At 44.6% G+C, this 25,612-nt stretch overlaps 1 protein-coding gene and 1 long non-coding RNA gene across 3 annotated transcripts in view; one reads left to right on the top strand and one right to left on the bottom strand.

Moving 5' to 3' along the window:
- The window catches only part of LOC124283995 (thialysine N-epsilon-acetyltransferase-like), a 279,043-nt gene that overhangs the window by 243,596 nt on the left and 9,835 nt on the right, over positions 1-25,612 (bottom strand). The window lies entirely within an intron of this gene.
- Positions 2,847-20,982, top strand: LOC124283997. Its single transcript, XR_006900451.1, has 3 exons — positions 2,847-2,881; positions 3,097-3,100; positions 20,837-20,982. It is a non-coding gene; the product is annotated as an uncharacterized LOC124283997 (long non-coding RNA).

Here is a 25,612-nt window from a genome sequence, read left to right as displayed (position 1 = left end):
AATCTGTAATTGAGATACCGTATATGACCGTCTATAAGCCGACCCCATGGATAAGCCGACCCCCAAACTTGACTCTCAAAATCAGTGTCAAAATCATATCTCTCATGGATAGGCCGCCCCCCCCCCCCCCGCTATGGGTCGCGGCCAACAGAGACCAGAGTACCCGGGAAGTATGTTCCATCAACGACGAGACACCATTACGAGACACCATGGAAGAAACCAAGTTGTTAGGATTCAGATGAATCAAGGGGGTCTGTTGTGAATCAATTATGGTGAGATCCTTGTTACCCTCTGAATCTTCCCTGTTGCTTTGTGCACTGACATTGAAAATCTTACTAGTGCTAGGGTGGGAGGACCTGAGTATATAGCCTGCTATATTTAGGTCATACTCATTGTGACACAGTTTCTTGTAAGGCAGGTATATCATCCTTGGTCACCAACACAACTGCTGGCCCCATATTCCTTTCATTGATATGGTGATCATTCATGTTGAAGGTTTCCAACATATAGACCATCAAGTGTTCTCCTCCTTACCTGGAACATCTGGCAGCAAGCATGAGGCAGGTTGGTGAACCAGTAGTTGCCTGAATTTTTGCCCACATGGGTATTGACTTAAGGTTGTTCTGCAATCCTGCGACCAATCGTCACCTCTTTCATGATTTCACCTTGAGTTATGCCAGAGTAACCCAGTCTTGGAACACACAACCATAGGTTTCTTGCCTGCCCAAGGTGATGAACCTTGACACAGTGAATAGGGATACCTTAGATGACTGAACCCCGGACTTACCCCAGATAACCCAAGCTGCATGTGTGACGCTCAGACGGTCAATAGTCATATGACGCACCCACCAGGTACCCATTTTCTGCTGGGTGAAAAGAGGCAGTTTTGTACAAACTTTCATGCCAAAGGTGAGACCACATGTGTCACATGCGCTTCGTTGTAGGGAAGGACTGAAGTCCTAGAAACTCTCAGGAGTCAAGCTATCAAACAGGGTAACCCATTGAAGGACTCTTTGTGACCAACATTGCTTAACTTTAACTGATTTGTGACCTGGGCTCTATACACAAGACCAAACACCACCACAGGATTTTATGGTGTGAAGACATTCAGAATATAGGAATTATGGCCATGATGTAATAGAGGTAATGTATTCGAAGGAATTATTGCTAATGTTTAATTGGCAATCAATCAAGTCATCTGGGAGCATTTTGCTGAAGCATGCTGCCAAACCATCAGCATGATAGTTCTGCTTCAGTTAAACACTGACTGTAGTCAAATAATGAACACATACAAAACAGAACTGCTTAAAGGGGCACTGATCCTGACCTCTGCTGCGCCACCTGCATGCGCAATTGATAGCATAAGTATAGATTGGTCGACAAAGATGAAATATTTTTAACTCAATAATGTTTCCATCTTCATTTTTATGATAACACATGAAAACATTTTGAAGTTTAACCATCTGCCAGGGGTAAAAAATGTTAGGACTGAAAAATAACGAAGTCAATGTACGTCTTTATAATTAAGAAATACACTTCGCTCTACCACCATGTATAGTGTAATAAAACACACTTTTGCCCTGAACTGCTTTAACATTATAATAGTTCAGGGCGAAAGTGTATTTTATTACACTATACATGGTGGTAGGGCGAAGAGTATTTCTTTTCTAAGATGCCAAATTTAATACTTTCTAAAGATAATTACCTCTTAATTTAAGGCAGAAAACAAACGACGGTGTCGGTGACCTAAATTAAGAATCCTCGCACAGGGCTAACTGGCGCGCTGTTCTATTGATGTGTCTGCCCCCTACGTTAAGACGAGCGTTACCAGAAAAAACAAATGATAACAGTTTGATGGCGGTTTACGTTCGGATTAAATATCTTCTCTGAATTATTTTAATTACATCTGTCATTAGCGTAAACCATATGGGGCAATATGAGCGTTGCATTTCTACTACCAGCGTAAGTTTAGATCAGTACCTCCAGAGGAAGTTGAGTAGTCAAGCGACATTCCACAATTGCATTGTGGGAATGTAAACATTCTGAAACGTTACCGTGTCGCTGAAAACTTGTGAGTCGAAATGACACATTTTAACCATCGTAAAACATAAGCGTAATGTTTCCACCAGTGATGTTAGCTGCGTGAAGCAACAGCAAACCAAGAAACTGGATGCAACGGTGTTGTTTACTGTAGGAGGCGTGCTGGCGATGACAACTGACATGCATCGTGGCGCCGCTACATTGTGATGCAATGTAAAATGGTTCGACACGAGGGGCACACTAGAATGGCGCAGTGACGGGATAACGTCATTCAACTGTTACGTCATCAAAAAACTATACCTTTATTGTCTGATAATGTATTTTTTTTTCGATTGTTCTAACCGCTAGGCATCTTAGAATTTGTCTTATAATCCTAATTAGTTTATTAAAAATGTAATTTTCTGAATAAAATTGATATTTTATACTTATCCTGACTCATGCTCTTTTGCTTGTCTTCTTCTTCTTCTTGCGAACATAGTGGAACACTTGTATCTCCCTAATTGAAGCTCCCTTCAATGTAAAATCACTAATTAGTACTCACCAAGAGTTGCTTCCCTTTCCAAAATCTTGGGGGGAAGGAGGGGCCACCTCTTCCCACATGCTTCACTCTCTCCTGTTTAACTTGAGCCCAACACTTGAATTTACAGGAAATCCAAAGTGTTATGTGGGGAGGATGGGAGGGCTTACCTCATGAGTCAGGATAAGTATAAAATATCAATTTTATTCAGAAAATTACATATTTTTCCTTATCCTGACTCATGCTCTTTGCTTGTAGAATCCCTACGGAAGCGGAGGTGGGAAACAGAATACTTTGGATTTAAATAATTAGTGATTTATATATGTAATAACCCCCACGGGAACTTCATAATGGCACTGTAATTAAGATAATTCCTGCTGCTATAATACATAAGTTCTACCAGCTGCCATAGATGGGGTACTACAATATTTAGATAATATGATAATAATAATAATAGTATAAAAGCGACTCCAAAGTGGAGAAGCGACCCAATGTACATGTAACATCAGTACTGGGCTTAAGACTAATGTAGACTTAAGATATGTATATAATTAGCACAAAACTCCGTAGAGTTATAAGCTAGATAATACTGGTATGATATATACAGAATAATCTCGTGAGACTATGTCTCATCGTCTACGAGGGACTGTCAACTGCTGTGCGAGGACCATGGGACCGAAATGGTGAATACCTGAGACGTCCTCGGTGGTGATATCTCTCAGATAGTGGTTAGCAAACACCATGTCGGATTTCCAAAAGCAGCCCTCCATAATGGTATTCAACAAGCAATTTCCGTGTAGAGCGAGTGTCGAAGCCAGTGCTCTGATTTCATGGGGATTAGATGCTCTTGGAGGGTCGAGTCCTGCAGCCTTGTAGGCACGAAGTATGACAGTTCTGATCCATATCGATATCGTGGTACAAGAGACTTCGGTCTGAGTCGCTGTCGATAGAGGGATGAATAACCGCTTGAGTTGGCGTCGCCTCGTTTTGGATCGTTGTAGATAGATTTTGAGTGCTCTCACTGGGCATTATGATAGGTCAAGCGTATCATGAGGTCCGAGAATTGAGGAAAGTGCAGGGACATGGAATAATCTGTCTGGTTGACCTGGCAATTGATTCTTGGCGATAAAGTCCCATCGCAGTCCCATATGCACTATGTTTTGATTGTCATCGAAACGTGTTCTCTCATAATCTAGAGCATGAATTTCTGACATCCTGGCTGCCGTTGCTAGGGATAACAGGAACAATGTTTTCTGTGTCAGAAATTCAAACGATGTTGATTCCAGTGGTTCATAGGCCTCACTTGTGAGGTGTTGGAGCACTACATTTAGATCCCATGCTGGAGCGCGAAATCTCTGTTTCTGATCCTCCAATCGGAATGAACGTAGCAAGGCCAGTAACTCTGGCGTCTTAGTTAACTTGACACCCGTTCTCATAGTTATCACTGAACTTAGAGCTGCGAGATATGTTGACAATGTCGAGCCTTTTAGACGTTTAGTTTGTCGTAGGTAACAAAGGTAGTCAGCCACTTGTGGATGTGTAGCATTTCTAGCTGTAAATCCCTTTTTAACAGCGTATGTCTCAAAACTGTGCCACTTGTCGTCATACAAGTTGCGCGTAGAATTGCGTAAAGCAAGCGTGACTGCTTTCGCCGCTCTGGCTGAATAACCTCTCTTGTTTAGACACACTTTAATACAGTCCATACGTGAAGTTGGAATGCTTCTGGGTTTCCGTGCGCTTGTTTGGTGTGAGGATGTACTAGTAGATTCGAGCGCTTTGGTAGTTGTAGTATTGGTTGTCCGATTTCTTGAATTAGAATGGGAAACCACGTTCTCGCTGGCCAGTAGGGCGCGACCAAAATCAGTTGGAGGCTCTGAGTTTGTCTGATTTTCTGTAACACCTTTGGAATTAGAGCTGGCGGAAAGCGCGTGCTGGCGTTGAGGCCTTCCCAGGATATGCTTAGTGCGTCCGTTGCCCACGCTTGTGGATCCGGGACTGGTGATACGAATGTTGTTAGCTGATTGTTGAAGCGAGTGGCGAATAGGTCTACTAGCGGAGCTCCTATTTCCTTGATAATCTGTGCAAAGATTTCTGTATGGAGCATCCATTCTGTCGGTGACGGTAGATGTGGCCGAGAGAGTGCGTCTGCTAGTACATTCTTGGCTCCAGGAATGTGACATGCTCTGACATGTATGTTGAGATCGTCGATTAGATCGAACAGTTGAAAGCATAGAGTCAATAGGTTCAATGATCTCGTTGAGCCTTGTTTGTTTATATAAAACGCCACTGTTGAGTTGTCGGTGTGAATCATTAGATGCGCATTCTGTAGAATGGTGCTCCAATGTAGTAGGGCGTTGATTACTGCTTTCATTTCTAGCATGTTTATGTGCAGCTTGCTCTCTTGCTGGTTCCATAACCCTGATGCCGTCCGGTTGGCGAGATGAGCTCCCCAACCTTGGAGCGACGCGTCTACATAGAGATGGGTTTTGAATTGAATTCCGGCTCTGTTAAATAGATGCCTTCGCAGACATTCGACCTCCTGGTCCACCATAGTAGATGAGGTCTGATGTGCTTCGGTAGACTGAATGGTTTTAGGTCGTCGAGATGAGCGTTGATGAGGACTTGTAACGGACGTAACTGTAGTCTGCCTCTGACTGTCATGTCTTGGGCTGACGTGAGGAGACCCAACAGACTCTGCCATTGTCGTAGTGGTAGCGGAGAGAGTAAGGCTTGTGGGATGGTCTGTTGGATCTTGAGCCATCGGTCCTCTGGTACGACGATACGGTTCTGTGTCGTGAGAAATCGAATGCCTAGAAATTGCAGATCTTGCGTAGGTTCTAGGTCCGACTTGAGTAGATTTACTAACCATCCTAGCTGCGTTAGTAGCTTGATGATGAAGTTTAACTGTAGTTTGAGACGCTGTGGATCTTGATCTACTTGAATCCCGTCGTCGAGGTAGAACGCACTGCGTAGCCCTTGACGATGTCGGTAAGTGACAATAGGTTTCGTTACTCTTGTGAACAACCAGGGGGCCGATGATATTCCAAATGGCAGAACTCTCCATTGGTAATGCAGCCTGTCTAGTGTAAACCGTAGGTATTTCCTGGATTCGGGATGTATCGGGATATGTAGATAAGCATCCTGCAGATCTATACTGGCCATGTAGTCCATGGGACGAACTAGGTGCAGTAGTTGAGGTAGATGTATCATGCGAAACGTTGGCGGTTTGCGTAGATAATCTCTGTTGAACGTGCTCATGTTGTAGATGAGTCGGAACTTTTCCTTGGAGTTTTTCTTGGGCACTAGGAAAACTGGGGAGTAGAAGCCTGGTTCGATGTTTACTTGATCCAGTACTTCTATGGCCTGCTTGGTTAGGAGAGATGAAACAGCTTCGCGTAACTTTGGTAGTTGTTGAGCCTGGAAGTCGAACTTGTGAGGGTTGACTGTAAGCGGAGGCATGGCCTGTAGTTGGATTCGATATCCGTGTTGTAGGATGTTGGAGACATATGGATCCTGTAGAATTCCCCAGTTCTCCCAGTGCAGTTGAAGGCGTCCACCCACTTGTGATGGTTGTACTGGAACGGCTGGGGGTGGAAGACTCCAGTCGTTCCGAACCCGTCTTACATCGTTTATAGTTGCGGGAGCCTCTGGGTGCCCTGCCTCTTCCAGATCCTCCCCTGTAGTTGCCGTATGGGCGACGAAAAGAATCTTTTCCTCCTCTTGAACCGGCCATCTTCCTGTCCCGTGCTTTCTGTAAGCCAGTAAACTTTGATCTTCCTGAATATCTCTGTGATGTCTGCCTGATGACGCTAGCTAGCGTGTCCATCGACTTTATCATAAGGACTTCCCTTGAATCCTTGGTGACTTCTTTAGAGACTTTATCTATACCTCCAGCGAAGATTGACGGCGTAGACCACGGGGCTGTGTAGAGTGAAGATGTGAACTGTTCACCCCAACTGCAGGAAGCGAGAAGACCTTGATGACGAGCCAGAGTTAGCGCTGCGGAGACTGATGTAAGATGATCCGTTAAAAAACTGCTGGTCCTTCTTCTGCATAAGGAGGGCCAAGTATATCATTCTGTCGTCTTCTGATGTAGAATCTTGAAATCTGGTGATGAGAGTTTCATAAATCGTTCTTGATCTGTTAAGGCCCGAAGAACATTCTTCTTGTCATGGTTTCGATCTGAACAAGCTTGCGGTCGTCTATCTTGTACGTCTTAGTCTTGGCATCGTTGATGACTTTGAAGTTATCGTCGATTTCTTGTGCCTTGAAAAATGGGTCCATATCATGGGCTGAGAACTTTTTGACGTTGAACTGTGGTAAGTGCAGCGCCTGGGCTTTAGTGGCTTTATGGAAGGCTGTGTCCAGATTCTGTCGGACCGCTGCTATCGGGTCGATCAGAGGTAGGGTGATCGTGTCTGCGTCGTCCTCCCTCATGAGATAGGTGTGGGCCGGGTTACCGGTAGGTTGATGCTCTTCCGATGGTGACTGAGGTGGAGTCCTGTATACTTGTACAGCTCTTCAGGGTGACGTCAACGGAGACCTGTCTGGGGACTTCCGTGAAGACTTGTGAGGCGAACGATGTGGTGACCTGTGAGGAGATCGACGAGGTGAACGGCGAGGAGATCGACATGGAGAACAGCGAGGAGATCGACGTGGAGAACGGCGTGGAGAACGGCCTGACGAGCTGCGTCTGTATGGTGACCTTCGCGGAGATCTATGTGGTGAACGATGATAGCTTCGCGAAGCTCTTGGGGAATCCCTCGATGACCTTCTAGACGAAGATGACTTGGAGCCTGTAACTGGTGCCCTTCGCGAAGACCTTCGCGAAGCTTCATCTGTGTCCGGTCCTGGGGAGCGACGACTTGACCTTCGCGAAGGCTGGGGGTCCGAGTCAGAGTCCGGGGATGAGAGGATCTTCCTTCGCAAACCTCTTTGTGAAGCGTTGATCATCGGAGTCTGAGGTAGGTGACGATCTAGGTGTCCTTCGCGAAGGCCTTCGCGAACGCTGAACATCTGGGTCCGCCGCAGAGGTGGGCTGTGGCGTCCGCCTTCGCGCAGGTGGGTTCCTCAGCGATGACTTGGTAGCAGCCACTACGTTGACGGGGGGGTCCCTCTGGGATGACGTCTACGTTGGAGCCTTCGCGAAGGCTCAGGCTCTGGGCTGGTTGTCTCTCCAGTCCGTAGCGGTCTTCCATCATCTTCATAATCTGAAGAACCAGGTTGTCTGGGACGGTCTGCGAAGATGTAGTTGCTGACCTATCTGCGTTGGTAGCGACGGGACCCTCAGGAAGATCGTCAGACATCAGCGTTGGTACATCAGGCTGCGTGTAGATCTGCGCTGACGTCACTGTTGCCGACACCGGTCGTTTCTTGTGATGCACATCAGGTATGATGATCGGCTGATCATCATACAGGCCCAGTTCTGCGGCAGGAACAATCTCAGCTGAAAAGTCCTTGTAGACTTCGTCGATTTCCCCTTGGAGGTAGACGCTGCCCTGGGGGTGCGGAGTCTGCGTTGAGTTGAAGTAGAAGCCCTCTTAGTCTTCGGCTGCGACGACAGGATGTCTGGGGATGCAGGACGCTTCTTGGAGACGGCGGACTGCGTCCCACGCCTCTCCTCCGAGGGTAACTCTAGCGGAACACCAGACGGGAGGGGGTCATCCGACAGCAGTTGACTGGCGAGGGGTTCAGATGTATTAGCCATGGCTAGACTCTGCTTACGTGACCTATCTGCTGCGCGTCTCAAAACGCAAAGTAAATATTTGTTAAAAGCAGAATTAGACAAATTATTACAGTAACTGCGACGTGAAGAAAATAAACATGGTGCAGTACAGCTAGGGCATATTAAATGCGGATCAGCAGCAGAAAAACGTAACCTGCAAACAGTACAGATTTTCATCAACCTAAACTACTGAACAATCACGGTGTCCCGTGAATAAACAGCAGAAATAGGAATAAATATCAATACATAATGTTGAAGGATACTAGCTAAACCTCTATAGATGACTAAAAGAGGTAACTAAAAAATAAGAATAATCAAAGGATATAGTGTGTAGGGAGACACAGGCGCTCTCACATCCTGCTCACTGGGCGAAGAAGGAGAGAGTGAAGCATGTGGGAAGAGGTGGTGCCTCCTTTCCCGCGCATTTCGGAAAGGGAAGCAACTCTTGGTGAGTACTAATTAGTGATTTTACATTGAAGGGAGCTTCAATTAGGGAGATACAAGTGTTCCACTATGTTCGCAAGAAGAAGAAGACAAGCAAAAGAGCGTGAGTCAGGATAAGGAAAAATAGGTAATTTAGTTATCCAATAATGATCAATCAATCAAATTATTTGCGGTTAATCCTTTGAAGGAAGGACATTGTTTTTACACAGGCACTTTACAACAGGGTGTATTCAGTATAGATTAGTAAATCTACATACATAAACACTACCTTTTGACAAATCCGCTGTGCAAGATAAAAGTAATTAATCAATCAGCGTGTTATTGGTCGATGTTTGTTTTTGTAACTCAGCTTCTTCTTGCTGCACTTCCATGCGCATATTACATAACATGTAATACATTTGCCACATGAGACCCTAATTAAAAATGTTACGTATTTACTCTGAGTGGTGTTTATTACCACTAATTATACCTGTTATAAATCCATTAACTGACCTTCAACTGAATGATGATAGATAGCATGTGTCGTTTTGTACCACCAAACACGGGTTACAGCAAGGGAGTAGTAATCGCTGTGTAGCATGTAATTTTATTTGCCTGAAAAACACTTATGGGCGGACACCAGAGGCCCAGATAAGCTGCATATCCGGGTAAAATACGCATAGAAAATTTCCAATTACGCATTGAAAAATAATTGTTGCGTACCAATTACGCATTTAAAATGTTAGATACGCAAAAAGTTCAAAACAAATGCGTACGGAATATATTTATAGAAATCACTTGCGTAATGAAAAAGACATCGATTGCTATCAAGTTGTACTGTTAGTATAGGACAAGTGTTGTACTGTCAGTATAGGATAAGTGATTTTTTATGGAAATCATTTCCATTATATTTAAGTTGATTTTGATTAGGTATGACATAAGGCAGAACATACCTGCTTAGTAAACTTACTCAGTCACATAATACTTAGGTGAGTAAAATGACTGAAATACGCACATATTTGAAAGCAGTGGGTAACGGAAAATGAAATACCCACTCAACATTCATAATACCCACTCAAAAAAAATAACAAGCTGTCATGGTTGTGTAGTGGTTTCTGGTTTGAGTGAGTGAGCATGTTCTACGCAGCTTTTAGCAATATTCCAGCAAGATCAAGGCTGGGAACACCAGAAATGGGCTTCACACATTGTACCCATGTGAGGAATCAAACCTGGGCATTCCGTGTGACGAGCGGACGCTTTAACCACAAGGCTACCCCACCGCCCTGAATTTGATGATGGTTAAAACAGGTGTCTTATCTATCTCCAAACACAGTTTGCAGGTAGATGGACACTTCGCTGAGCCACTGAGCATTTTCATACTTTTGAGAAAATGTATGTTTAAACCAAATTTATTTGGAAAGAAAAGCCACAGGAGACATCATTTTGCATAAAAAAGGCAGAATATGAAAAAATAAAGAATTCAGGATCATTAGAGAAATGTGGTTGCCATGGCTAAAAGTGGTTACCAGGAATCTGGACTAGAGAACAGACAATGAATAACGTCATTTTGCAAGAGACAAATAACTTCATTTCAATTGAAAGGGAACCCCAGTGAGCTGGTACATTCAACCTAGAGCTGAGGAAAATAAAGACTTTTTCATTTATGATTTGACATGGCAGAAAGGCAAGGCGGAAGGGAAACAAATGTGGTTTTAGGACTCTGAAACAGACTGAAAGAACTATAACATTAGTTTCACTGTATGTAATTAGTATAGTGAGTGAGTGAGTTAATATTTAATGTCACATCGGCAATATTTCAGCCATATCGTGACGAGAACATATTTGACATTGAAATGGAACATGTGTACAGTGGAAGCTGTCAAAACCGGTAGCTGTCTAATTCGGCAAGTTGTTAACACTGGCATAAAATCTCAGTCACGTCCGTGGCTAGTACATTTATCATCATTTAAAAGCTCTGCAATCCGTCAGCTGTGCATTCCGGATCTCGGCATGAAATGAGCTAACCGAATATATGTTTATACAGTAATCAGCGCTATCTAATCAGGTGCATAGCAAGGAGTCAACCGGATGTGTATTCTCATCAATTAATCCTGCGTTGATTACATGGTTGCCGATAAAGACAATTTAATATTAGTTGAGCATGGGTATAGTTGTACTTGTAACTAGTGAGTTGACATGTTTTATTGTGATACAGCACTGTATATGCGAGTGACAAAACTGGTCCACTTCTAGTCGGAGATAACCGTGTCAGCGCTACAATCCAACCCGCTGTCTAAACCGGAATATGTCTTCAGTCCCGACGAGTGCCGGTTTAGACAGCTTCCACTGTATATTATATAAACCTGTCGTCAAAGGTCAGTAAAACAACAAGAATATCACAATTAGAATTAAAACTAGCGTGGAAAGTTAAAACTAATAGCACTATTTGGACGTAAGTTAGTATAATCAGTAACAGATAGAAGTTAATATATTGCTACACTGAAAATAACCATGTGGTCAATTTATTACTAGTTGACCAATAACCATGAAATCAATATGTTGCTAGTTGACCAATAACCATGAAATCAATATATTGCTAGTTGACCAATAACCATGTAGTCAATATATTGCTAGTTGACCAATAACCATGAAATCAATATATTGCTTGTTGACCAATAACCATGAAATCAATATATTGCTAGTTGACCAATAACCATGTGGTCAATATATTGCTAGTTGACCAATAACCATGAAATCAATATATTGCTTGTTGACCAATAACCATGAAATCAATATATTGCTAGTTGACCAATAACCATGAAATCAATATATTGCTAGTTGACCAATAACCATGTAGTCAATATATGGCTAGTTGACCAATAACCATGTGGTCAATATATTGCTAGTTGACCAATAACCATGTAGTCAATATATTGCTAGTTGACCAATAACCATGTAGTCAATATATTGCTAGTTGACCAATAACCATGAAATCAATATATTGCTAGTTGACCAATAACCATGTGGTCAATATATTGCTAGTTGACCAGTAACTATGGAATCAATATACGGCTAGTTGACCAATAACCATGAAATCAATATATTGCTACCTGACCAATAACCATGTAGTCAATATATTGCTAGTTGACCAATAACCATGTAGTCAATATATTGCTAGTTGACCAATAACCATGTAGTCAATATATTGCTAGTTGACCAATAACCATGAAATCAATATATTGCTAGTTGACCAATAACCATGTAGTCAATATATTGCTAGTTGACCAATAACCATGAAATCAATATATTGCTAGTTGACCAATAACCATGTGGTCAATATATTGCTAGTTGACCAATAACCATGAAATCAATATATTGCTAGCTGACCAATAACCATGGGGTGGACATGACTTTTGAATGGAGGGGAGCAATTTCATGCCACAACTACACCTAGTCTGCCAATGACGAGTGCATATATTTTGTGAAGAAATTTGTAGTCATAGCTATATTTTTTCACTTTTTACTGCAAATATAACACCAGACGATAAAGTAGGGCAATATGTTTGACATCTACTTACACTTGTTACACCTGATGACTCAGTAACTTAAACAAATGTGTATGTTCCACTCTCACATTAACACCCCCACCCCCCACTACCTCTGGCTCTGATTTTTTAGGGCTGAAAAATAACATTTTTGGCTCCTTTTGTCTGTGCATACATCATTACATATTAGTAAAAAAAAAGAATGTCTGTTACCCAAATGACCATATCCTAACACCCACGACCCTAAAAAAAATTTTCCAAGTCAAAATCATGACTGGAGAGTATTTCAACTCATCATTTTCATCCAAATCAAGTTTTATTTTTACATGTTTTTCAGTGTACGTAGGGCTAAAATGGATTGCATTGAAATGGTATAATGGGTTCTCACTGACAAAACCTGCAAATAAATAACATGAATAATGATTTGAGGTAGAAATCTTTCAATATTTCATCACAAGGCATTGTAACAACATGATACGGTGTTTTTGAAGACATTCTCAAGTGCCCACCTGGTGCTACTAAACATTTTTTAAAGGTCACATGCAACCAAAAATTCAAACATAATTAATACTTAATTATCACTTATTCATGACATATAATATACATTGCTGATTATGAAAAAACATAAACAAAATTATAAGTGTACAATCGCAAATCAAAAGTGCAATATTTTGTACTTTGGTTTACTTCCCAAGAAACGAAGCAGCCGGGATACCGAACCCAGTCAGAGCGGGTGGGTGTGCACTCAAGGTAATGGCTGGTTCATTTGCAGATGCCCTCACGGCTCATTGTGTGTGTATAGAGAAGTTGGGTTTTGTAAATACATGCTCATTTTTTGTGTATAACATTTTGCAATCAACAGACATCATAACATGTCATGTGTACAAGTATCACACCTGCCTGTTTGTGTAATTACATAATGTGACAGAGACCGAACTCGGGCCATAAATCAATGCGTTTTGTTTATTGTGTATAGCCTGATAGGTGTTAAGTTCAAATTGCATGTGGTCAGTGATCGAAGTTGTGTATTGAATATTGTCATTAGCAGGTGTCAATAAAACAGACATTGAGTTTTGTCTGTGACAACGACATATCTATATCACAGTTAGAAATTCTGTCAACGCTAAATAATGACATTGCTTTTAAGTATCGAACTGAGAAAGTGACTCGGTAAGAAGAACTTGTGGTGAAATAGACAAATGAAATTATATAAACAGTTAAATCGGTAATCTACTGTCATAACATATAAAAAGCACGCGCCTGTAAAATATCAACAAAACATTAGAAAAATAGCTCACACCAAAGCCTTCACGGAGTATTCACCGGACAACCCGCTTACAAGCTGCGCGAACCAATTTCACTGCGCATGTGCTATGAGCACAGCCCAGCACAGCGCAGCCTAGCTGTTGAAACCACTTTTTCCCCAAGAGCTGGGGGAAAATTAGCGAATCGTTTGAACTTTGTAAGTTGAATTTGCATTTTTGATGATTTGTTTCGGTAAGTCCATACCGAAAGGTATCAGAATCTGCAAAGTTGTGTTTTACGTTGCATGTGACCTTTAAGAAAGTGAAAAAAAGAAGAAGATAAAATCGACCCACCTACCCTATTTATAAAAAGCATGTAATAGGAAACGGACATAAATTCTTTTCAGCAGTGTGCAAAATAGTTTTCAAATTTTGCTAGCCAGTCGGGCTAGATATGCCTGAAAATTACTAGCTCAGTAGTATATACAATAGCAGTACGAGATCAATTCCAAGAAAAGACTCTGTAAAGCTTTATTTATGAAATAATAATTTATGAAATAAAGCTTTTGTCAGGCCCTTATCTCTCTCCGCTAGTGTGTATACCACTGTTTGAATCCCCAGTTAACTTCCTGGTCGCTATGACCACGAACCAACACTTTCCTGATCACTTGACACTATTGTGATCGCCCTATATCATGTTGACCTCGACGAAACAGTTTAATGTGAATCGCCTATGAGCTCTTTGGTCTTCGTGATGAAGGCTTGCCGGGCTTGTTGTACCCCTTGTTCTATGTACTTTTTTTTCTCGGCTTCGCTGACTGCAGTCTTACGAGACTTGGTTCGAATCTCTTGTTTCATCTCATGGTACTTGGTGAGTTCAGAGGGGACCAAACGAAACTCTTCCTCCGAGATCTTGTTGTCTGTGACTGCCGTGGAGATATGGTCACTTACCGTGTTCAGCTTTGCTTCAGCTAGAACCCTGATCTCGTCGTGTTTCAACGCTTTACGTTGCAGTCTGTGGGATACAAACTTAAACACCAACCCCACCAACCCTGACACCCCAGCTGTTATCTCGATGCCTAGCACTATGGGTGCTGCCACAATGGTGGCCAACAACCCGACACCTACCGCCCCTAGTCCCATGCTGGTTGTCATAAGGGCGGTATCGGCCCCGTCCACGACATTGAAAGCTCTATGGTACTTCTTGCAGAACGCTGCCCGTGTGTCACTAGTTGGCGTTTCACGTCTACGGTTTCCAGTGTTTTTGCTACTTCTTCTACGACTGGGTACAGCCCCATCCTGTACGTATAATATATACTACAAGATATTTTTTAATTGGGCTTCATTTAATAGTCGATCAATGTACTTGAGGCTTATAAGGCCTAGTATCTTGTGTAGGCGAATAAGGGAAAGGCCAATAGGTAACTTTTGTTCTATACTAACTATATCGTTGCTTATTAAGGGGGGCAGCAACCCCAGTGAGGGATCCGAGCTCAGTTGTATGACGATACAACAATGGCGGTCCCAAAATGGATATGCCTTTGGCCAATCTATTGTCACCCCAGGTAAAAGGCGCCAGGGTGGACCCATCGAGCAGGGTTCTGTTGTTCACGACTTTGTTTAGGTAGTTGTCTTTGTTCTCCGTGAACACGTAGGGGGAGCCGAGCCCAATGTTGAGAAACTAATCGACTCGAGAGGGTAACAACACCCACTTGTCGTCGTCGGTGAAGACGAGGGCGTACTGCTTGTTTCGAGCAACGGTCGTGCTCTCGACATCTTCTAGGTCGAACAGTTTGCCGCCGAACGATGGGTATACCGACCATCTATCATCACCGAGCCGAGTGTTGAGGGCCGGCCCCTCCTGATGTATCGACTATATCACCTAGGGCTCTATCAGAGGGGACTTCGACTCGTTTGTAAATGCTTTTTTAAGCTGTAAGGCGTACAGTCTACCCTCTACTCCGGGGTCGTCGAACCCGCGTGTGTCCCCGAGGTCGGAGATCCCTACATTGACGCATCTCTTCACCCTTCCGGGTCCTTGTGCGCTAGTCATCTTATGTGCAGCATTATGCTGTGGTATCCTATATTAACAGGATTATGATTTATATCTAACACTGATTTTACCAACTCCGGGATGGTGCCCCGAGTTAACCTCTTGTACTGCCGCGATGAAAACAACTCGGATCTGCCGTCGTTGTACTTCTCCGTCTTCACCGGTACGGCTCTCAGCAGCGTGGAAGGGCATTCTGCCTAAATGTTGTCCGTCGTGCTCAGCTGATTGAGATGAATGCACAGCTCGCGGTACGGGACTAGGTAGGATAACTTTGTACCCGTGACCATGGTTGTGGGTTTTATCTTGTCCGGCGGCAGCCCGAGTGTCCTCGCCAATGGTCGGCCGAGCCTCAAGGGGTTTATTCCGTTGTTGGTTAACACCACTGTGCCGTTTGAGTCGTTCATCTTGAGTTCGGCTCCCACGGGCTCGAAGACTTCATCGCTTAGCGAGCGTACGCTGTAGTAGCCGTCGATTATGTGATTGCGGACGCCACAGCAAGGTGGTGTTGCTTTCACCGTCCAGAAAGTGGAGCAGCCCACTGCGGACGATTGGAAAATTTTCATGCTGGACAGGTCGAAAGGGTTTACTCGTGCCGGTGTCACCAGATTGAACGACTCGATTCGAACGTACGTGTGGGCGCTGGTGGGTGCACAGACGCAAACGCGTTCCAGCATCGTGGGCGCCGGGACTGCTTACGACGCTCAGAAACAGTTCGGGGCTAACGTCGAGGATGCTATTAATGCACCTGTTGATCTACCGAGTGCCATCCAACGCTACCAAAACGTATTGGAATACGCCCGGTCTAAAGTTGACTACGTGTTCGGTGTGGGACTGTACATGGGCCCGAGCGACATGCAACTGAGAGTCAATTAAGTGGTGGGCTACAACAACGAAATCATCATCGCCATGGCCGACCAGAAGTTGGGTGTCAATACAGGCATCAACGTGAGTCACGTCCCACCTCCCACAACCCGTGAAACGGGCATAGTCGTACCACCCCCGAAGCCCAGGGTTCGGTCCGCATCCCCACAGCCCCTTCCACCACGTGAGGTGGCTGAGAACAAGGAACACCTCGATAGTAAAACTAGTGGTCGCTGGGATCGCGGTCGGCCTCATTTGGTTAAAAATTCCTTAGCCGCGACGTACACCAGCCTGGCCACGGCAACGATGGCTGCCCACAGGTTTTGCCCGAGCCACGAGGCAGTTTTACCCGGACAAGGGTTTGTTATGGTACGTGGCCAACAATTGTTCGATGGCACGTTGGTAGCTTGCAGATCTTGGACGACCTTCGGGGGAAGCTTGGGACGATAATCTATGAGGTTTAGTGCATCGCGGATCAGTTGCCCGACATGGCGACTGATGAGTGTCGATTGGCAAGCGGTTCTCTTGTGCGTTTGCTCACAAGATTGATCTCCGGGTGAGCCTTCAATCACAGCGTGCCGTTCTCGTCGAGGGTGAACTTGGAATAGTCTCGCCCCAACAGCTCGACGTTGTGTTTACGCTTCAACTCGTCATAGTATTCCTGCCTGCTTCATGAGTTCGTTGACTTGCGTGAACGAGGTTTCCTGCTCCTCTAACCAGGGGGCACTATCATCCCACAAGTCATCCATCGGGATGTCTTCGTAACCACCACCTTCAGCCATATTTAATTATGTTAAACTTATATATTTCATGTATATATAACAATGTCTTACGGTAGGAAGCTAAACCCTTTCCGGAGATCAAGGGAGCCTCTAGGTGCCAGAGCCGTGCGCCAGTCGGTGACCATCACCAACAATCCCAGCAAGATAGACCAGAACCAAACGCTGCTGGTTCGATTCCCCAACCTGGGCGAGAACGACCTCATCGTGCCCGGCACGGTTCGACTGGCGTTCAACCTCACGTTGACCTCCGACAATGACAAACGCGAGCTCGTGCGGAACGTAGGTCGGGCCATCGTCGAGAAGACCACCATCAAGATCAGTGGCAACGAGGTGCTGTGCATCGACGACAGCGACGTGTTTCACTGCTACGGTGACCTCTGGAAAAGCGAGGGAGAACGCGTCAACGACGTATACCAAGGCATCAGTAAGTCGACTAGGTTGCGCGTCGGGTATGGCTTCACGCAAGACCAGCTCGACAAGGTCTCGGTGGGTGAAAAGGCCATCGCCCAAGCGTACGGGAACAGGTTCTGCGTGCCGCTCGACTTCGAGTTGCTCAATGGGCACGCGCCGTTTTACCAGGCCGAGCTGGGTGATAGACTTGAATACGACCTCGCGTTCAACGACTACAGCAAAGTCATGCATACGCCGAACGGTGATGAGGCCAGTTACACCATCGACAACATCTCTCTGGAGTTCGACATGGTCACTAGCCCGGAGCTGGCCCATCAGGTTCAAAACCAGTACTCGGGGAAGGTGGCCATCCTGTACGACCGCATACTGCGGCATAGAATGGTAGTACGGGATAAGAGCGACACGGTGTGGAATATCAACCTGAACGTGCCGGCGCGATCAATGAAAGGCATCCTGATCAACCCCCGTGGAGGATTACGAGCCGTTCCGATGGGACAGCGAGAAGTTTTTCAACCCCGAGATCACGAAGGTGGAAGTGACTATCGAGGGCGTGCCCAACCAGCTGTTCAGCCATGGTAAGAGGGCACACCAGCAGTGGGACGAGATAACGAAGCTACCGACCCGACACCAACACGTCATCAAGGACCTGGATCTATCCTCCGTGCAGATCGGGGAATACCTGACCACCAAGTACGCGCTATGGTTGGACATGCGATCCACGGACGACGATCGGTTGCACGACAGCGGATGCCGCATCGACAACGGCAGCGAGGGGATAACCGTCCAGATTACCAAGAAGGCTCAACCTGCAGGCAAGTTGAAATTATATCTGTACGTGATTATGGACGCGCAGCTTAATATAGACAATGGGAGATTCGTGCAAGCCTTCTATTGATCTACCCCGCGACCCGCACTGTACGGTGCGGGCAGACTGGTTGTGGGAAGACCGTTTTCGTGCTGGATATGCTGGAGGGGTACTACCGGGACACCTTCGACAACATTGTTATCATGAGCCCTACTCTACATTTGAACAGGACGTACACGGAAAGACCTTGGGTGATGACGGACCCGGACGTGCACAGAGTCGACCCGGGAACACACCTGCAGGACTGGCTGAAGGCTTACCACGGTAAATTCAAGGGGGAGTCGACGCTGTTCATCCTGGACGACTGCAGCGCCAACAAAGAGATAACAAAAAAAGAGAGACATGTTATCATACCTAGCCTTCTCCGGCCGGCACGCTCAGCACAGCGTCTGGGTGCTGATGCAGAAGTTCAACTCGGTACTGAAAGACCTCAGGGAACAGACGCGATGGGTAGCCTTATTCCACTGCAAGGACAGGGATTCGTTCAAGGAATGTTTGAGGGAGAACAACGTGATGAGCAAACTAGAACGGGAACGGGTGAAGAGGCAGCTAGCCGAGACGAAGCATGCTAAGCTCGTGCTCAAGACCGACCAACCCGTGGCTTACCAAGTGCTAAGCATTGCCAAGCAATGCTGAGTAATGCTGAGCAAATGCTGACCAATGCTTAGCAATGGCTTAGCAATTAAAAGTTACAGTTCTATATGGCTTGTGAAGCAATGCTTCGCCGTGTTTCGCATGCATCGGTTATTATATCATTAGTGTTAAGAATCGCTTGTTACATTATAGGAAGGAGTGCAACGAACTGCTCGAACAACTGTTGGTGGAGGGTGATAAGCGGCCTGATGACGACAAGCGAGAGAAACTGGTGGCGCTGGCGGTCGGCGGCAAGGCCAAACAATACTTTGGGGACTATGCCCCGATAAGATTCAGGAACTACCCGCCGATGAGGTCGATAAGCTGTACGCGAGATACGAGTCCCGGCTCAGGGCCGAGATGACGAAGACTATAGGGTCGACCATGACACAGATCTACACCGGTTTGGCGTCGTACTCCCTCCCCATTCCCCCGGAACGCCGGCTTTGCCTGTGGGAGGACCTTGAGAAGGACCCCTTTATCGAACACGCGGCGATCATCACGGCGAAGCATTGCCAATTTGGAGAGGGGAATAATAATAGTAATAGTATACAAAATGGATGCTGCCCAGCCAGTGACTCCGATAGAGGAGGAAACCCCGACACAGGAGGCCCCGGCACAAATCACTGAGCAGAAGAACCCTAAGAGAGTCGCCGCCGGTAGAAAAGGTGGTTTGGCTAAGCATCACAAGAGTAACTATACTCTGTGGGTTGCAGGCGCAGCTGCTGCGGCTCTCTCATTATTCATGCTACATCGTAAATCCCCAAAGCCAACCCCACCCCCACCTCTGCAACCCCATTTTAGAGGTCAACCCCCATATTATGTTGTAATTAAATATATGTTTCTATATCATATACATCATGTCTGAGGGGAAAAACGTTCGTTAACGAAGCATACCACGCCACCGTGGTCGCCAGCCTAGCCGTAGGATATGCTCGGTTGACCAAGATGGTCCTCAAACAACCGACTATCAAGCTCGATTTCGACCTGCAGGATATGGGCATGCTCATCATGAGCCTGGGTATGGTGATGGCCACCAAGGACATCCTCGTGAAGCAAGGGATCATACCGGGGGAATATTTTGAAGTAAATATAGGCATATTTTCCAGGTGCAATTACCTGTTCTCAAAACTACGGGAGCAGAACGCGGCCGAGGTAGAAGCGGAACGGAAACGGCACGACATAGCCTTGGAGAAACTACAAGCCCCGCAAGCCGAGTACGCGAAGAAACGTATGCAGAGACTCGATTACATTAACGAATGACTCGAGCGTGAGAACCATGCCGTTCGAACGTTCAAGGACGTCTCCGCCGCCGCGAAAGAATACTACCTGCTAACTGGCAAACAGCTCGAACCTCTCGAGGAACCCACACTCTCCCAGTATTACGCACCCAGCCCGGGGGCAAAAGGACCGAGAACTGGCCTTCGTCGTGATAGGCCTAGCAGCGACTGCATTGATCGCAAAGCAATTAAACTAGGTACACATATGAGTATACACGATGAGACCTGCCCTGTATCGATGTCAGTACATGCTTATAGGGAAGACCGAGACCTGCGGTAGGAGATGCAGGACTGAGGGGTACTGCTGTTTCCACAGGAGGTGTTTCATGAACTACACGTGCTCCGTATGCGGCATCGGGGTTAAATGCCACTATGGCCTATGTAAAGCCCACGGGGCAAACGTAGTCCGGCACCAGCTTATCTACGAGAGGAAAAAGGACTACATAAACGAACGTAGGCGGGTCATTTTCAAAATTGGTAGGATTTTCTGTCCGTTCCAAATAAGAAAAACCTCTGTTAACTTAAAAGGATTCTTTTGTGCTAGAAAACATATTAAGATGTTTACTAGTCAGTAAATGTGGTATATCATTAGTCTTTTCATTTTGAAATGTATATTTAGCCCCATTTTAGGGTCAAAATTGGCAGATTTGCTCTGTCCGGAGGTGACGGTCCTAATATCAATGTTCACAAATAATGTGAATATAAATGCAAATAAACAAACTAATTCATATTATGCCAATTAGGATTGATCAAGCATTCTCAAACTGCATTTAATTTTGTTTTAACTTACAAAAGTTTTTTTCTACAAATTGTAACATGCTTGTCCTGTCCTTTTGTGTCCTGACTGTTACCAGTGTATGAAATTCCTGCAATAATTTCCCCCTGGAGCTGGATTGTAATTCTACTTCCCGTGTCTGTTTGAGCTAGCCTCTGTGCATGTGACAGCAGATGAAATAATGAAATTCAACACATTTTGCAGAAAACTGACACCATCAAATAAGTATAAATGTAATGTGTCAACCTTAATTGTCCAGACCGTTACCAATGTATTTTGTGGCAAATATATTTCTTTGTTTTTTTTAAATTTCAATGGATATGTTGCCCAGAAATGGAAGAGTTGGAAGGCATGTCCTTTGAAATCTTTTAGGGATCATTCATTTTTTTATTTTAGATTTACTTACAAATTGTCTTGACCGTTACTGTCCAAACCGTTACCATTGTGCAAAGTAACGGTTTGGACAGTCCTTGTAACAGTCTGGACAAAATGATTTGTATTTCAAAAAGTTGTTAATTAATATTTGAAATATAACAAATTTATAATTACTTTAAGGGTTAAGATACGTTTAAGCATGGAATTTTACTGTTCAAAGGAGTTTTGATGTAGTAGCATAATAAACACAGTCTCTAGTAACGGTGTGGACAAATAATAGTAACGGTCTGGACATATCTTTAATAAATTTCAATTTTAAAGAATATGTTCCATGGTGTGATAATAATTTTCTATTTACTTATCTATCTGCTTTGAATAAAAAAAACCAAAACGAGTTTATCACATTAAGTTTCTATTTTCTATAAGATCTATAGTCTTTATAAATTAAAGGTAACGGTTAGGACATCTATGGTAACAGTTTGGACAAAATGTAGTAACGGTAAACAACTTTCTCTATTCCAACCTTTAAAGATTATTTGGGTGTTAACTGTTTTAACTTTAACTGTGAGATATGTAAGGCTACCATTTACTTTGAATATTTGCTAGGTGCTAATATGTTGGCCAAACCTTTGTATTTGATAAATATGTGTTACCATCTAACGATTAACAAAAACTAAATGTGTCCGAGTGAATGAAAGAAGTATATTTCGTGGAGGCTAATATTGCACCATAATATCAACAGCAAAATGATATCTATGCAGTGGCCTGTGTAGCATGACCATGAGCACAGTATCATAGTTGTTGCAGTACCTTTCAGAATTTAATCTTTTGCAACTTTTTAGAGGGATAACATTGTTTGTTACACTGATGGCCTGGCCGTTACCAATAATGTCACAACCGTTACTATTCATTCAATTTTCGTTCCCCAATTGCACTCTTCTTTAGATTATAAGTGATTTTCAACCTAGACAGGTGTGTTTTTCTATTCTTTAGAAGCTACAGTTTGTTTTTATTCAAAAGCCTAAATTCATTCACAAGTTTCATATTGATATAACAAATGTCCAAACCGTTACCACAGCATGGAAGAAAACATGTCACATTTGTTACAAGTTACAATTTCTAATACACATTTCACTCTCTGTCCAAAATAGGGTTAGCAATAGAAGTAATGATATCATTTTTTCCTTTCGTGTTACCTGTTTCTATGTTGAATTAAATTGTTTAAGGTTTATGTCCAGCCCGTTACCATTCCTGTCCAAACCGTTACCACTATTGTCCTAACCGTTACTGGTGTTAATTGACTGCTCTAATTAATTCATGATAATACATGAAACACTCCTCTTTATGCTGGTGTCATCAAAAGATGTCCTGGGCTTAGTAGCTGATGTTTATTTTAGACAATTTTACCTGTTGAAAGCTATATGCATAATAATGTTTTAGAAAAATGCAATTTTTTTGTGGTAAATAAATGAAAGATACAAAATAACACTTTCAAGATTCATGATAATAGTTTTTGCCTTCAAGTTTGATTAAGTCAGTGTAACAGCTGTGTATGCCATCTTTAAAAGATTTTTATGAATTATTTTTCAAAATCCTTATTCTGATATGTGGTAACGGTCAGGACTTTCCCTCGCCCTATTAATTACTTATGCATCTGTTAAAAGGTCAATTAGTAAATTTGAGCCTGCATGTTTGTATTATTGAATAATTAAGTACTTGAGATTTCATTTGAATAAAAACTAAATCAATTTTCAGGAGTTTGATTTTACTGTAATAAAGAATTGAAAATCCTACCAATTTTGAAAATGACCCAGGCGCCTCCTCAGGATGGAAGTGTAAGGGCCCTCATTATTTTTTGGCCCCCTAGCCGGTGGCCCAATTAAAGACTGTGTACACCTAGGTATAATAATGAGTACCACCCGAGAGCCTGTGTTCGTGCATACTATAACCCCGAAAGGGTACCTGAGAAGCTGGCGGATGAACGCCTTCCAATTTCGGTTCACACTGAGAGTGGCATGGGCTAAGGGGGGCGTCAGGTATACTTTCCCTATCACAGGTGGGCGAGAAATCACGACTCAACCTGAGCTAGATAAGTACCTCAACACCTCATTACGAAGCATACAAGACTACCTGGAACGCTTCCCCCCAGGTCTATCAGAGCGGGTTGAGTGCAGAATCAAAACGGTCTACCATAGTATAGCCGATTACAAAGCTGAAGTGGACCTACTGGCACCAGTCCTCCACCTGCTCAGGGCAAAGTTCCACTAAGGATTTTATGGCGCCTCCTTTATTTTTTGGTTAAGGTTGGAGGAGTTACCTCCGTTGCCGGTGACCCAATTAGAGATTGTATACACCTGGGTATAACAATGCCTACTGTCCGAGAGCTCAGGCAGATTGCAAGAGAACGAGGTGTAGTGGGTTTCTCTCGATTGAGGAAAACCCAGCTGTTTAGCTTACTAGACATACAACCCCCTCCAACGGTGAAACAACTCAAACTCCAAGCGAGAGAGCTGGGGCTGGCGGGTTATTCCCGTATGAGGAAACCCGAGCTCGTCGAACTGTTGCATCAGCACAGAGTCGTCGATCTACAGTTCGTGCGCACTGAACGCGCTGTAGGTAACTACCTGAGAGGCTGGTGCATGCATGTAGACAAGAACATAGACATCGGCGACGTCAAGCCTCTGATCGCTGACAAAGTCAATGAGGAACTGAACGACCTGGGAAGTCTCAAGTTTCAAATCACGGTAAAGATGTCGCTTGATAAACAGCAGACGGACGGTGCCATTGAGTACGTTCAGCCTTACTTTCGGGGTAAACAAGAAGTCGTGACTCAACCCGAGACGGTAGACGAGTCCATCGACACCTCGCTTCAGCAGATACGAGAGTCCCTGGAACGCTTCACGCACAGGGGGTCCGGGTGGGCCGTGGATAAAATCGATAAGGTCTATCTAGACATAGCTAACTACGTACCGTTCAGAGGCGGATCGTACCTAGACTTACCCCCCTACTACAAGAAAAAACAAGCCATAGTCAACGTCAAGAACAGAGGGGACGATTGCATGAGGGTAGCTATCAGGTCCGCCTTGTTTCCGACCAACGTTAACTCGAACAGACCTACGAGCTATCCCCAAGACGACGGGCTCAACTGGGACGGTATAGACAAACCTACCCCCATATCCCAGGTCACCAGAATCGAGAAGCAGAACCCCATAGCCCTCAACGTCTTCGGGCACGAAGGTAACAAAACGATCATGCACAGGGTCAGCCCAATGGAGGGGTCGTTGCGTAATAATTTATTCATGATCCAGTGAGGTGGCAAGTGCCACTAAGCGTGGATAAAACACTTCAGCAGGCTGTTGCACAACCAATCGAAATACAACGGGAAAAAACACTTTTGCGAACGATGCCTGCACGGCTTCACCCGGGCCGACCTGCTGGAATCACACCAGGGGGATTGCCTAGGCGTGGGGCAGACGGCCATACGAATCGACATGCCCAGGGAAGGCGACAATGTCCTAAAATTCAACAATCACAAGAACCAGATGTCTGTACCTTACATCATCTACGCCGACTTCGAAGCCCTTGTCAAACACGATGACATCGGGCCGACCCCCAACATGCACAAAACACAGGAGCACGAGGCCTGTGGGTTCGGATACGTGGTCGTCCGATGTGATGAGGAAACGAAAGCTCCCGTGGTGTACAGGGGTCCCTATGCGGCTGAAAAGTTTCTAAGGTGCTTGCAGCACAAAGAGAAAACCATCAGGAAGAGGTTGTACACCATCGTTCCCATGCGTATGACCCAAGCCGACCGGCAAGCTCACGGCTGCAGCACTCACTGCCGAGTGTGCGACGGCCCGCTGAATGGCGACTCGGTGAGAGATCACTGTCACATCAACGGAGTACAGAGGCGCAGCTCACAGCGCGTGCAACCTCAAGCTCAGAATCAACCCCAAGACAATCAACATCCCCGTGGTCTTTCAATACCTGAGAGGGTACGACTCTCACCTGATCATGCAGGCCATCGCGAGGGTCGACGGCAACCTGACGTGCATCCCCAACAACATGGAGAGATACATCTCC

Source organism: Haliotis rubra, unplaced genomic scaffold (genome assembly GCF_003918875.1).
Source record: "Haliotis rubra isolate DU_JTF1 unplaced genomic scaffold, ASM391887v1 Scf327, whole genome shotgun sequence".
NCBI lineage: Eukaryota > Metazoa > Mollusca > Gastropoda > Lepetellida > Haliotidae > Haliotis > Haliotis rubra.
Note: the sequence above shows the minus strand (reverse complement) of the source record. Positions and strands in the feature narration are given on the sequence as shown.